The 16,204-nt window shown below is 47.6% G+C and overlaps 1 protein-coding gene across 3 annotated transcripts in view; it reads left to right on the forward strand.

Moving 5' to 3' along the window:
* The window catches only part of LOC119461162 (transcription factor GATA-4), a 125,480-nt gene that overhangs the window by 73,293 nt on the left and 35,983 nt on the right, over positions 1-16,204 (forward strand). The gene's annotated exons all lie outside the window — the stretch shown is intronic.

A 16,204-nucleotide genomic window follows, 5' to 3' on the forward strand; every position in this document is an offset into this window, starting at 1 on the left:
GGACGTACGTGTCACAGCAGACTTAAACTATGTGAACCTCTTTGGTTCTTGTTTTGTTTCTATCCTTCGTTTTCCACTTGCTCGAGTTCCATGTGCTCGAGGCCAACCGCGCCGACACGTACAGCGGGGAGGACGCGTGTAATTAACGTTGGGTTGGACGTTGTTAATTTCTGATTGTTTGTGAGTGATTCGTATATTATATAGGACAGCGAGCCAGGCTAAGACGGAATAAAGCTAACTTCGCGTAGAAAACAAATGTCGGAGGGCCAAAAGACGCACAGGCTGGAGTGCAGTGAGTGAGTGAGTGAGTGAGTGAGTGAGTGAGTGAGTGAGTGAGTGAGTGAGTGAGTGAGTGAGTGAGTGAGTGAGTGAGTGAGTGAGTGAGTGAGTGAGTGAGTGAGTGAGTGAGTGGGTGAGTGAGCGAGCAAGTGAGTGTCCAGTTCACCAGAGATGAGTTCATGTTTACGATGCGACTCTTCGGAATTATCCCGGAAGCACGGGTATACCTGTAAAAAAATTGGAGCACGCTTAAGCTTCGCCTTTAAGAGTGGAACACGATGGCATTCAAAGATCCCTGACTGCTTATCAGGCTTCCCGGCAACTAAATTATGTTCTCTCGTATACTCAAATTAGAATCCGACGCTGTCACGTCTGCAGGTAGTGGTTAAGTCGTACTTTACGATTTTTGTGGCAGATTTTACTTTGAGAAATACAATTTTGCTCACTAACGCCTTGAGCCACGCGGAGGGCCTGCGCGGTCGGGGTGGTTCGGGATTAGTATTTCCGCCAACGATGCCGGCGCGCCCGCGCCCATACCGACGCCGGATTTTCTGCGACACGGGGCCCTTAACGCTAAGGCATTAAAAGGAAATTATCACGCGTCTCGTTCAAGTATTTCGGGAGTTACATATTAAATGCGTACGCATGCCATTACTGCCAATAAGGAGTGGTGCCGTACTGCCAATAAGGACAGGTGCCGCCGGCCAATCGAACCAAGCAGGTTGAAAAGCATCCCATGCAGTTCTAATGGACAACTATAATGCATTCTCCTTTCTATCATTTAACTTCCCTTCGCCTTGTGTAGGGTAGCAAACCAGGCAAACACTCCTCGCATTCCCATTTCTCTATCTCTTTTCCCGGAAATCATGAACAGGGTAATCGGAAGACATCTTCAGATAGACCTGATTCGGTTTGTTAAAGCTGGACAAACGTAGTCCAAGGGCAGCAAAGGCGGTGCTGTCACATTGCGCTGAAGAAAGAATGTGGATTCCGACACCGCGGTCATGGCTGTCGTGATGGCTGGCAAAACAACGGTTAATTTCTAACCACTCTCCCGCGTTTGTCATGGGAAATGTCACGTACTGCCGTTGTGCATATTGCAGGTGGAAGGCTGTATAATGTTGTTTGGATTGGTTTGGTATTTTTTTGCTGAATGGCTGTTTATTGCTCTTTTTTCTCTCTTTCTCTTTTGAAGCCTGTGGTATGCACTCTGGGTCTGTAATTGCTTAGACAGCTTTTTATTTTATTCACCAGAAATTTCTTTGTTTCTTTTTCGGACGGGTTTGCGTGTTGCCCTTTTTTCTAATACCGCGTATACTTTGTTGAGGATTAGAACGATTGAGGAACTAAGTGGAAGTAACCATATAGAGTGAATAATACTCACCAGCGCGAACGACGTAATGTAATAAAGTAGGAGCACAGCGAGGGCTTCCGGTGTGACTGATTGATTGATTGACTTTAACACATCGCTGTTTTTTCGAAGGCGAACATTCAACTCTAATCAGTTTGGTTAGAAAACACCCGAATAATAAATGTTTCTTTACGTTACCACATTTCTAGTTTTTTTTTTCCTTTTGTCGTTTTTGCCCCCTTTACTAGCGAAGCCGCGAAAGCACAGGCAAAAGATGTTAGTCGCACGTGACAAACGTCTGCTTACGGTAAGGAGGAGTTAACGTTCATAGACATACCGATTAAACAAACACCAAATTACACTATACATAACGAACACCAACCAAGTAGGTTTACTAGATTTAACCCAGTGTATTAAAGTGCTTTCGGTTCCTTCGTTAAGGGTGACTTCGGTAAGGTGCAGTCGCTTTGTATCGATCCGGCCTGCGGCCCTGGCGGTGGTTTCTTCGGGAAGCGACCTTGCGTAGGCCCTGCATGTAACTGTTGGGGGCAACGTTCCCGACCAGCGGTTTATTGTCCAGGGTACGACTTGCATGTCGCACGTCTCAATTGTGTACAATAATGATAGTAGCAGTAGTAGTAGTAGCAGCAGCAGCAGCAGCAGCAGCAGTAGTAGTAGTAGTAGTAGTAGTAGTAGTAGTAGTAGTAGTAGTAGTAGTAGTAGTAGTAGTAGTAGTAGTAGTGGTGGTGGTAGCTGGTGGGGGAAAAGAAGAAAGAGAGAAGGCGAGTGTTAGAAAGTGCTAGGATGGCCAAGTTGCGTACAGCCGCTTCCCGCATAGGTTTGCCTCCGGTCTAAAGAACACCGGCTTCATCAATATCAATCCACGTAGTCAAACGCTTCACAGCCTTGGGCCACCGCACTGCGTTGGCTGTTAAGGCGGCGGGGCTTGTTCTCGGGCGGCGTCAGTCTCGCCCGAGAAACGGTTTTCTTGTTCGTTTTGTTTGTTTGCTCAACGGACGTCGGCGGGCAGTTGTCGCGCCGGATTTTTTTGTAAACGACGCTTCGCGACTTTGCAAGGGGCCGCGCAGGTCTTTAGACACGGGGAGAGGAGGAGATCCCCAAGCGGGGCGGGTGAAGTGTTTGTGTGCAACTTCAACGAGGTCCCTCCATCCGCAGAGCGCGTGCGAGTGTTTCAATTACCTATCCAATGTGGGAAAGGTAGACGCGTCGTGTACCAGTTCTCCGTTGTTGACAGACAGGAGTCATTCCTCTCTATCATTTGCTAAACGGCGCGCCACTCCGTAGGTAAACTGTTTTGATTTTACCGTTCTTTTTAAGGGTCATGACGTTCTCGTTCTGTTCGGCTCTCTCTGCTTCTCTGGTGAAGCAGATTCTTCGTGACCCGTTGACTAATCAAGGCCCGATGACTGAAGTTTTGTGGCAAACCGGCTGATTTGGATCAAACTGGAGACAGGAAGGAAGGAAGGGAAGAGAAAGATAGGAGGCAGGGAGGTTAACCAGAATAAGCCGCTTGCTTACCGTGACTACGACAGGAGACGCCGACAGCCCGGGCGCATAAGGTGCTTCGCACCTAAACTGGAGCTCGGCAGGACATGTAATGCGTATATAGGATGGATAACCGGCGGACCATTAGAGTTACAGAACGGATACCAAGAGAAGGTAAGCGCAGTCGAAGACGGCAGAATACTAGGGGGAGTGATGAAGTTGGGAAATTTGCAGGCGCAAGTTAGAATCAGCTAGCGCAAGACAGGGGTAATTGGAGATCACAGGGAGAGGCCTTCATCCTGCAGGGGACATATACGTATATAGGCTGGTGATGATGATGATAACGGGAACGTCCACGAGGCTGAACCGATGCGTGCAAGCATATTTGTTTTTAATTTCCAAATCGGAGAATGGGACGCAGCGAGTCTGTCGTACACAAACGCTAGCTGCCCCACGTCATGAGGCGGGAGCCTTAGAAGGTGGCCAGCTTTATTGCGTACGTATATACGGGCGTAGCCACTTAGCGCGGGCAATATGCACGGGTCAGAGCGCCCAGCATGCAAAGTGCGTAACGTTCTCTCTTCGAGACGCGAATGCAGCGGCGGTTGGCCGTTCCTGGCTCTGGACAGTGCCAGGTGGCTGTTATTTATGTGGTGCGCGCAGTGTGGGGGCAAAAGCGCATCGTCGACCTTGAGCGGGGATCAGCGCTTGGTCGCTCGGCGGTTGAACCCGCGGTGCGTAGTTATAGTGTTGGTGTTATTAGCCGATGGCCAGCTCGGCAAACGCGGAATGTTCGCAATCTTTTGCTTCTTGTTTTCTTTTCTGCACGTGTGTTTGTTGGGAAACGTGTTAAATATAATCGTTTTACTCGTCCGTGTATAGGTGAACCCTTTCTAAAACACGCACGCACGCGCGGGCAGGCGGACTGGCGCACACCTTTTAACGACGCGATAGCGTTAAAGGCCCCGTGTCACAGAAAATCTGGCGTCGGTGTCGGTCTCGGCGTCCGCGCCCAAGAAAATCATCCCGAACCACCCCCACCACGCAGGACGTCCATGTGGCACAGAGGCGCTGGTGAACGAATCAAATTTCTCAAAGCAAAATGCGTCAGAAGAATCGTAAAGTACGACGTAACCACAACCTGCAGACGTGATAGGGTCGGATTGTAATTTCAATATACGAGAAAACATAAATCTCTTACGCGGAAACTCAAACACAAGCCCCTTGTCCTGCATTTCTACCACGCATGTACAGTGGCGGGCCGCTGTTCGCTCCTTGCAAAAACACCATCCAGGTGGCGCTCGCCTCCTCGGCAGCCTATCGTCACTCCAATGACTGTATACGGCAGCCGCATGCGGAGGCGAAGCTGCAGTTGCCGGGAAGCCTGATAAGCAGCCAGGGATATTTGAGTACTATCATGTTCCACTCTTAAAGGCAAAGCTTAAGCGTCCTCCATTTTTTTTTAACTAACCGCGCAGTCGTTTCTGGTATCGTATCTCGGACATGCGTTATAATCTTTTGCAAGCGTGCACCATAAGAAGTTACAATTTGCACCGCGGTTTTACAGTTTGCCAACAGCCAGTGGTAATCGTCTGGAGCGGAATTCACGAGGCCTTCTGTTCGCAATAACTGTTTGTCAGTGGCTGGCTGGCGGCGATAATAACTTGAGCTCTATCTTAATTAGCAGCAGCCTGTTCTTACGCATCGCTCTGCAGTGTGTGAACTCCATTGCAGGACACGGGTCTAAATTACGTGTACTGCAAACTGCGTTTTGCGATGTGTTAAAACAGATATTAGTGATGAGCACTGAAAAAGGTTCACAAATACAATGCAAAATTAACTTCAAGAACATTTACAAATAACCCATATTATTTAATTTTTTTCTAGACCTGCGGTTTTATTCCCCTACACGCAGTGGTCAGCTGAAATAACATTTTGTTATTGACGAAAGAAAGCGTCATCTAGACTACATATCCTCGTATCTCCAAAAGCGATATATGAAAATGCGATCTCTGGAGATGGTTCCAGTCGTCTGTTGCGAAGACAATGTCCTGCAATTTCTGCGCGCATTCCTCTCGGAAGCACAGGCCTGCACTGCGCTTTTCGATATTTGCGATCGATGTCGCCATTATGCCGTGTACACGCGGTTATGACAGATGAGCTCGGGTCCACATATGGCTATCGTGACTCCCGATAGTTACGCGATGCGCAGCGCACCACATGGAATGGCGCAATAGCACGGCATCGACTTTTCCAAAAACAACCTGGCAATGCAGTTGGAAGTCCGGTCCTCTCCGCCACCAACATTTTGTTTTATATGTAGGGATTAATGATTCATAAGACTTATGCCTCCATTTATAATATAATAAAAAATCTATTCTGTATAATAACCCTGTCACAGGGGGCACTTTACATCGTACTTGAGTCAATGTCAATACAACTTCATTAGGGCTGTTCGAATAATGAGATTGCTGAATCAAATCCAATATTAGAGAAAAAACGACTCCCCAGTATCGAAACGAATATCGAAATCTTTCTCATTTCTGAAGCAACGTTACATAGGAATTTCGCGCGGAGTCCGTTTGCTTAAAAAAAAGAACAAATCAAGCTCATATACTTTCGCAAATTGATGTAATACAGGTTAAAATTAAACGTCCGAATGACTGAGGAGCTTGTAAAGGATAGAATGTTTCACTTATCTGAGGCCCCACAGCAATTAAAAGTAATGTAACAAGGAAACAGGATGTTATCAGATGCTGGTACAATGTTGTGCTCCCTGAAGGAAAGAAGTATGATACTACAGCACCACACACTGTCTTCATCACCATAATCATCATCAGGCTATTTTTATGTCCACTGCAGGGCGAAGGTCTTTCCCAGCAATCTCCAATTACTCCTGTCTAGCGCTCGCTGATTCCAAGTCGCGCCTGCAAATTTCCTAACTTCATCACCCCACCTAGTTTTCTGCCGTCCTCGACTGCGCTTCCCTTCTCTTGGTATCCATTCTGTACCTCTAATGGTCCACCGGTTATCCACCCTACGCACTACATGGCCTGCTCAGCTCCATTTTATTTCTCTTAATGTCAACTAGAATATCGGCTATTCCCGTTTGCTCTCTGATCCCCACCGCTCTCTTCCCGTCTCTTAACGTTACGCCTAACATTTTTCATTCAATTGCCCTTTGATTGTCTTAAAGGGATGCAAACTTAATGCGACTGTACAAATAATAAATCGTAACAAATTCGTAAATAGGCTGCCTAAAAGCGAGCCATTATTATTAAACGACTGCACATTGTTGAGCAGAACTAAAATGCCTCGTGCGTTTGAAATGGTGCCAATGTGCTACAAGTTATCTTGCAGCAAAATCGCTCGTAACAGTCCTCATATCTATCATTCTATCTTATACATTCGAAAGGGACGAATATTTGACAACTTGAATGAGTGAATTCTCGAATACGAATCGAATAGCAGGGATTATTCGATTCGTATTCGTGTTCGAAATTACGAATATTCACACACCCCTAATCTCCTTATATGTATATCGAAGCGCTGTACTTTGTCATCTTGGAGCACGCTGTTGACTTCGATCCCGCTGAGTACTAAGACGTACACATTGTTTCGGTCGATTCGGAGAGTTCGAAAGTTCGATGCGGATTAAATTTAATCAGAGTCGTACTTCCCGTCCTACGTGGGTATAACGCAGAGTTCCAGTGACATCAAGCCTGACGTAGAGAATGATGGCCATAATGCCCCGTGAATGTTTTGTTTCGTGACAACATCTGCATGGGCGCAGTTCTGTTTTGGTTCGACTGTTACGTGAAGGTAGATGCTGACTACGAAAAATAAAAGAGACCTTCAATCGGTCGCTAAAACTGTGGGACACTTATTCTGTACCCGCTCGCTGAAAGTTGTGTAAGCACTCTGATGTCAGCGACACGTTTGAGGTGGACTATAACTGGTTGCAAGCTGGCCGGCAAGCTTATACCATAGGCGCATCGTAAAAACAACGTTCCACTAGCATCAACTCTTTCTTGTTTCGCTTTCTGGCTTCGCGATGTAATTTATTTGGTCTTGTTTTCGCGATAGCATCAAAGTCGCCACGCTCGTATAACGCGATCAAACGCTGAATATTCATGGCGCTGACGTGTGCGTGCAGACGCACTCTCATTCTACATCGCTAGTGGGGCGGCCGCAAACAACGTTCATCTGCTTTTTGACTTCTGTGAATCGACGCGGCGCGCACATTGAGATTCTCGCCTACACGCTTATACGCGCCAATGCCGGATACCTGAGGAAACGTAACCTGAATTGAGCTCTTGGAGGAGAGAAATATCTAACGTGTTGAACTTGGGCTACTTCGCACGGGTGTATTTAAATTGCACAAGATACACGTGTCAAACGTCGCTATAACGGAGCCGCATCAGACACGAAAATATGTTTGTTGTATCCGATATTCTTTATAAGCATGTATTCGGTACACGCTCATATTGGCGAGAAACATTTTACGTTTGCTTCATTATGCCAGATAATTCGTTACATCCGAGTTCGTTATATCGAGGTTCGACTGTGCACAACGCTCGCCTCGTTCACTCGCTCGTCGCTTAGCGCTGTTTGTCGTATGGGAGTTGAGGTAAAGACGTCGCACAGCCCCGAAAAGGCGGCACGCGCGATCTTTCGCATACGTATATACGTCGGCCAGCCGGAGGCCAGCAAGCTGTGTGCCCACCCACCGTCATCTTCCGGCCCGAGAATGAGCGGGAAAGGTGGAGTGGTGGGGAAGGGGAGGAGGGGGGGGGGGGTTGTAGTTGCGTCTTCAAAGAGAACGTCTCGGGATACCAGAAAAAAAGGCGACTGTAAGGGGGAAGAAGGACACTTGGAGCCGTCGGGGACAATCTCGGCGCGCAGGGGTCGTCGCTATATGCGACGGTGGTCCTCGTTCGAGGTGAGCGCGGAGGAAGGAGAACAATGAGTCAATAACACAAACAACAAAAAGAAACACTTCGAAACGGAAAGTACGACAGTCTCCTGTTCCTTCCTCCCGCTCTCCCCCTGTAACACCGTCGTTCTCTTCGCCCCCCCCCCCCCCCCCCTTCCACCCCCGTCGCCACTAGACGGCGACGTTGGCGTCTCCGCGCACTTGCTCCGTTCTCTCGCCTCGTGCACTCCCTTATAATGCCTTCCAGCAGCGGTGTGCCCCCGTCTGTCTGCATCCACAGCGGGTGTTCTTTTCCTCGCTCCGTGCGAACCTGAAGGCGGCGCGAGCAACCAAGGGTGTCCTTCCAGAGGGGACTGCGGGGGTGAAGTAGAAGTGGTGGTGGGGGTTGGGGGGGGGAGAATGGAGGTAACAACGCTGCGGTAGCGAAGAGAGGGAGGCAGAGTTGTGGAAGGGCGAGGCTTTTAAAGGCAAATTACGCCCCTCTCCTGTCGTCTGCTGCTGTCTTCTGCAGCAGTCGGTGGCTGCAGACGAGACGGACGCGCGGCAGCAGACGACAGACAGACAAGACGCGTGCCGACGCCGGCGTGGCGGCAGCCTGCGGCGGGCGACGCCTGTCCCGGTCTGCTGCCGCTACTGCTGCGCCGTCGCGAAACCTTGGGGACTCCTCGGGTTGCCCCCCACCCCACCCCACCCCCGCCACCACCACCCAAAACAACCGCGCGTGTTTGCTTGTGTGCTTTGACATGGGAGGCAGCGGTGGGGCGGAGCAGCCGCAGTTCATTGCCTCCTGGTCTTTTTTATTTTTTTTTTTATTTTACCTCACGAAGCTTACACGGTTTCCTAGGTGGACGCGGTCGTGAATTGTGTGTGCTTGCACGTGTATACGCTTGCTGTTTCCCGTTGTAAGCGTGTACGAACGGAGATGTGTATAGAAGAAGGATAATAACAGCTGGGTTAAGTTGGTGTTGCGTAATTATTCGGCTATGTCAGAGCTAAAATTAACGGAACACAACATAACAGAGACGAAGACTACTGCTTTTCTTATTGCACGTTCGTCCTTCAATGTGGTCCACTCCAGCTAAACTAGTCGAAGTGGACCACTACGAAGTTAGAGTGGGCGGGTTAGGAATCGGAGCAATATATTTTCACGCAAAGTTTAGCCCAAGAAAACGGGTTTCCGAACGTGCAGACCGAATAGTGTGCAGAAGGACTGAAAATAGGGCGAGTTGGAAACTATAAATTCTTGGGCAGCGCACAAGCAAACGAAACAGGAGAAAGAATACAGGACAAGAATGGTATGTCACTGATTTTTTCTTTAATGCAGTGTTGCTGCAGAGTAGCTACACCGAGAAGGCTAGCGGTGTAGGTTTAAAGATGACCACGTCACGGACACATCCAGCAGTTGAAAACGTCCTTCAGGAGAATGGCTGGCGTCAAATTATAACATGTGTGCCCACGTATTCTTACTCTGACCTTCGTACTGCCCCCAGCACACTGAGCTGAAGACATTTTAGGACCTCACTCGCTCTCGTTTGCGGTGAATAATTAATAATAAAAAAGGACACAACCCTCCAAAACGCAGCAAAAGTAGTCCATGACAAGCATCAGAACACCCTGAACAATTTCCAATATTATTGGTTTTGACAAACCATTTACGGAAAGTTGTGGTTTCGGTAGATGGGTGATCACGTCATCACACTCTCTGCAATCGCAGTGACTGCCACACCTGAGGGCAACCAAAAGAAATGCGCTCAGCCTTCCTGTTTACTTATTTTTTTTTCTTCTTTTGTATGGGCAACGTCATCGTACCTAACCTTATTGCTACGCGACGTCGGCAAAATTAGCTGTGTCATGACGTCACGATGACGCGCATGACGCCAGGTTGCAGCAATTCGAGACCAACTATAGTTATGTTCAAATTAAAATATAAGTGTTTCCCAACCTTGTTATACTTGCTGTACGGGCATGAAGTGGATGGTAGAGCATCTACAACCACGAAAATTAATTCTGCTGACGAAGGTTCCACAACAGAGGGTGGGGATAGATTCTATAGAGTATTTTAGAAATAGTGGGCGCACGCGGCTCAGCGCGCCGAAGAGAGAGAGAAGAGAGAAAGAAAAGTGAAGGAAAAGGCAGTGAGCTCTACCAAACGCAGGTCTGTTTTGCCACCTTACACACGGAAAAAATGGGTTAGGGGATGGAAATAAAGGACAGAAAACACTGAGAGTGTCACTTCGTCCGGCATGTCGTGGCCGGCATGTTTTAGACACCGCTTATATTACTTCGTTTTTGCCGTCGGCTGACTCTATCCTATGCCTGTGAATTTTCTAATCAAATCACGTGACCTAGTTTACTATACCGTACTCGTTGCGTGTTGCCGTTCTTGGCATCCATATTGTAAATCTAATATACTAGCGGTTTTCCGTTTCATACACATCACATGGCCGGCCCACATTATTTTTTTTTCTTCTTTTGTATGGGCAACGTCATCGTACCTAACCTTATTGCTACGCGACGTCGGCAAAATTAGCTGTGTCATGACGTCACGATGACGCGCATGACGCCAGGTTGCAGCAATTCGAGACCAACTATAGTTATGTTCAAATTAAAATATAAGTGTTTCCCAACCTTGTTATACTTGCTGTACGGGCATGAAGTGGATGGTAGAGCATCTACAACCACGAAAGTTAATTCTGCTGACGAAGGTTCCACAACAGAGGGTGGGGATAGATTCTATAGAGTATTTTAGAAATAGTGGGCGCACGCGGCTCAGCGCGCCGAAGAGAGAGAGAAGAGAGAAAGAAAAGTGAAGGAAAAGGCAGTGAGCTCTACCAAACGCAGGTCTGTTTTGCCACCTTACACACGGAAAAAATGGGTTAGGGGATGGAAATAAAGGACAGAAAACACTGAGAGTGTCACTTCGTCCGGCATGTCGTGGCCGGCATGTTTTAGACACCGCTTATATTACTTCGTTTTTGCCGTCGGCTGACTCTATCCTATGCCTGTGAATTTTCTAATCAAATCACGTGACCTAGTTTACTATACCGTACTCGATTGCGTGTTGCCGTTCTTGGCATCCATATTGTAAATCTAATATACTAGCGGTTTTCCGTTTCATACACATCACATGGCCGGCCCAGATCCATTTTTACCGCGTAATCTCAATTACAATATCGGCTACTATGCTTTCTAATCCACAGCACTTGTTTCTAGTACGATGGTAAAATTTCTCCGAGCATTCCTCCTCATCTGCGTCTATGTTAATAGACATATCATCATCATCAGCCTATATTTATGTCCACTGCAGAACGAAGGCCTCTCCCTGCGATCTCCAATTACCCCTGTCTTGCGCTAGCGTATTCCAACTTGCGCCTGCAAATTTCCTAACTTCATCATCCTACCTGGTTTTCTGCCGTCCTCGACTGCGCTTCCCTTCTCTTGGTAGCCATTCTGTAACCCTAATGGTCCACCGGTTATCCATCCTACGCATTACATGGCCTGCCCAGCTCCATTTCTCCCCGCTTAATGTCAACTAGAATATCGGCTATCCCCGTTTGTTCTCTGATCCACACCGCTCTCTTCCTGTCTCTTAACGTTAGTCCTAAGATTTTTCGTTCCATCGCTCTTTGTGCGGTCCTTAACTTGTTCTCGAGTTTCTTTGTTAACCTCCAAGTTTCTGCCCCATATGTTAGCCCCGGTAGAATGCAATGATTGTACACTTTTCTTTTCAACGACAGTGGTAAGCTCCCTGTCAGGATTTGGAAATGCCTGCCGTATGCACTCCAACCCAATTTTATTATTCTGTAAACTTATTTCTCGTGATCAGGGTCCCCTGTGAGTAAGTGACCTAGATAAACGTACTCCTTTACAGACTCTAGAGGCTGACTGGCGATCCTGAATTCTTGTTCCCTTGCCAGGCTATTAAACATTATCTTTGTCTTCCTGCATATTCATCTTCAACCCAATTCTTACACTTTCTCGATTAAGGTCCTCAATCATTTGTTGTAATTTGTCTCCACTTGTTGCTGAATAGGACAATTTCATCTGCAAGCTGAAGGTTGCTGATTATTCGCCGTTGATCCTCACTCCTAACCCTTCCCATTCTAAGAGCTTGAATACTTCTAGGCATGCAGTGAATAGCATTGGAGAGATTGTGTCTCTTGCCTGACCCCTTTCTTGATAGGTAGCTTTCTACTTTTCTTGTGGAGAACCAAGGTAGCTGTAGACATATGGGCATTCCTTAATAGAATATGCGCATTCCTTATCACACTGACCAAAGAGAGAGAGAGAGAGAAAAAAAAAAAAAGAAAATGACCCTTTGTTGATTATCCTGTCCCGAAACAATAATAGTCATCTATCTTGCGTGCATTTACTTTCACAATGTGCGCTCGCAAATTTATTGTCAATATCGTCACGCTGATACGCGCATGCCGTTTGTGACCTGACAGTATAGCGGGTGAGCAGCGTTAAAGGGATAAAAACCACACAAGATAGATGAAGATTATTGTTAAGGGACAAGATAAGGCAGCAGAGTGTACTATCCGGTGGCTTCTCCTCCTGGCTCACTCTAACTCCTTCCTCCCTTTCTGGAGGCTCTGAAAAAAAGAAAAGAAGGAAAGGAAACAGAGAAAAGAAAGAGGCGGCACACCGGCTCCCGAGAAACGCTGAAGCACCCTCGATGCGACACACACAGACACACACACTCGCGGTTTCTTTCCCGCCGATGGCTCAAGCCAGGCCGCGGCGACCGTACGACGGAGACGACGACGTGGGTTCTCGCGGTGACACTCAACAGGTCCTGCTGGTCGCCCCCGGCGCCTCCTCAAACCCGCAACCGCTCGCTCGTGGCCGGAGGGATCGCGTTGCCGCCCGTCGCACGCCGAGTCGCGCCGCCAAGCCAAGCCGCGACACTGCGGTGCCAAGTGCTCCGGCGGCGACCGCGCTGGCGCCTGCCGCTGCTGTTCCTGTCTGCGACCGAACGAGCGGACTTCATCTTTCATTCGGAGGAACGTGCCGGCCGCCTTCCGCTGCGACCGGACAGCCTGATGGGGATGGCGTCGAAAGAAAGCAGCGGGAAAGGGAAGCGGGGTTGAAGGAAGCGAGAGGCGAATCCTAGTATACCTTCCCCCTCCCGTCTTAACACCAACTTCGAGGCACTTATTCCCTTCGTTGCTGCTTTTGTTTTTGTTTAGTTCGCATTTAGGTCGTTTCCCTCCCCCTCCCTCGACCACCCCTATATAGGCGAGCTGCCGAGACATCGGCTGCTAACCTGATGCCTATCTCCCCTTAAAAACGCGCGAAGTGCCCTTCTGTCCGCACTTTGGGTCATCGAATATCGCGACCTCTGGTGGTGGCGGTTTTCGCGTTTCCGCGCCGGTGCTGCCGGCCGGAAGGCTCCGTTCCATCTTACTTCTTCGGGCCTGCCCTTATCGCTCGCTTATTCTTGTCGCTTTGGTGATAGATGGTGGCGTCTTTGTTGTCAACACTCCACCGTTTAAGGATCTGCGAGTTTTGATTATTTTACCGTCTGGTGTTATGTGTTGTGTAGGGTTTGCTGCGGAACGCTGCAGATATTGCCCCATTCCGTGGGAGCCGGGTTGGAATGAAAAATTTCCCCGTCCGCATTTTTATTTCTTCCTCGTAACTCTCCCCCCTTTTTTTTCGTGCAGTAAATGATCGGCCTTGCTTATTTTCCTGGGATTAGCTTATTCGCACTTTCTACCTCTTTGCCGTTATAGTTCTTTGGACGAGAGAGCGTTTGTTTCTTTAAAAAGTCCGCACATCACTCATTGCACACTTTGGACGAGTCTCGCACATGACCGAGATCTCGCGAGAAATAACGAGAATGTGTCAGGTCCTGAAATGGGCGTCTGATAGTTGAGATTACTCACTGTGCGGATCTCGCTGCGCAGAAGTCGGAAGTTCCGAATAAGTCAACTTTAAAAAACGCACAAGCGATTGAACACATGAATATGTCGTCATTTGGTCGTGGTGCGACATCTTTTCACAGTCGTGTACATTTCTCATACGTGAAATTATGGGAATGTACGTGAAGGAGGAGGAGGAGAGAAAGAAAGAAGGCAGGGATGTTAACCAGAAATGCGTCTGGTTGGCTACCCTACTCTGGGGGACGGGAAAGAGGGAATAGAAAGATGAGATAGAGGGGGGGGGAGGGAGGAAGGACACGGTGAGCTCGCGCACGCACGCGGAGGGCCTGAACAATTCAAAGGCGTTCACATAGGCCAGTCGCCCTCAAGAAAGACAACGTGAACGAGTGTACATTCATATATGTGTAAGTACAATAAGATGGTCCATTCATTACAATTTTTAGATTTTAGATAGAGAAAGAAAGGAGCACAGACACGCAATTACAGTCGGTCACTGTCACCGCACAGGACAGTAGCATTTGCAGCACTATAAACATCTGTTCAGGCCGATTCAGGCTCTTTGCGAGATGGTACGTATACATGTGTCTTTGCAAATTCGTGTACCATTGTGGTGCATTTCAATAAATGGTACATTCATGAATGGTACGCGAACGCACGTACCATACCTCTTTGGGATGGTGCCATTCCCTTTCGAGAATCATGGTCTCGGCTCCTCAGTGGATACGTCATTCTAATTTTCGACGCTTTCAGCTTTCAGATGCTAAAGATTGTTGAAGGCCAAGTGCAGCGAAATTGTGCATCTCGTGAAAGGTATTCGTATAGTGGGATTGTTTTTTTTTTTGATGTTATTTCTCGCACTAAGTAGAGAAGATAGACAAGAAAGACAGAGACAACGACGAATCGTGTCTTCCTCATCTCTGTTTAACGCAAAAACGTAAACTGAACAGCGACCAAGCCTAATTAGCAATTAGCAACAATTAGATAATTAGCAACATCGGCTTGTTGGGCAATGCATGGGTACAGAGAAGGATGAGTGCGAAACTTTGTATGCGAAGTGCGAATAGGTGCGTCTGAAACGGCTCCCTTAAATTTGTGTTGTTCGTTATGCCGAGAACTGAGAAAAGTGCTGCAATTACTGTTCGACCGGAGGTGACGCGGACCCTAGACTCTGTCTGATGACCGAACCGTCATGCCCGCTTGCTGCTCTACGGGCATAGTGAACATCTACGATGCACATTCTACACACACACACACACACACACACACACACACACACACACACACACACACACACACACACACACACACACACACACACACACACACACACACACACACACACACACACACACACACACACACACACACACACACACACACACACACACACACACACACACACACACACACTGCTGATCGTGTACAGAGAGACAGATTAGATCGGAAAGGCAGATAGGTTAACAGGAAGCGAGGCTTCTGGTTTGCACAGTGAGGTAGAGGTAAGGGGAGAAAGACGAAAATAGTCGAGGAAGAAAGCAAACGCGCGAAATGAGAATCCTTATCTACACCCTATAGCAGTGCCTATATTATCCTATACGCGGGGCAATTCGGAGCGCTGTTTACACGATACTTAAATATAATCTGTATGGTTGCACTCACGTCTTTGCGGAGACACTTCAAATGTTGACATCTATATACTATCCGTTTTCAACAAAGTGAGCTTCTGATTCAAAGTCAGATTTTGTTTCAAATGGCCTTTAATAGAGACACATATGCGGAGCAGTGTGTGGACGTTCTTTCAGTTCCTTCAAGAAATTAGAACATATACAGCGTCTCTGTAGCGGTTATCTTAGACGGGTCATCATTATACATCTCATACAAAGCAATCCCTCTCTCTCTCTCTCTCTCTCTCTATATATATATATATATATATATATATATATATATATATATCAGAAGAAGCCAACAAACAGACACACCAAGGAAAACATAGGGGAAATTACCTGTACTTACTAATTGAATTAACGAAATGATAAGTTAATGAGAATGAAAGTGGAGGAATATATATAAGAAATCGCCAGACACCACCTCAGGATGACTTGTCGACGTTAATGCGATGAGCATTAAAGCAATGCAGCGACACACGTCAGTTATGATGCGCGTACACACGTTGTGCGTATACGCACATGACGTCATGCTACCTGGCCCAACTGCCACAGAACCTAATGGGGATGCTCCGGAGTA

This window comes from Dermacentor silvarum, chromosome 8 (genome assembly GCF_013339745.2).
Source record: "Dermacentor silvarum isolate Dsil-2018 chromosome 8, BIME_Dsil_1.4, whole genome shotgun sequence".
In the NCBI taxonomy this organism is placed as follows: Eukaryota; Metazoa; Arthropoda; class Arachnida; order Ixodida; family Ixodidae; genus Dermacentor; species Dermacentor silvarum.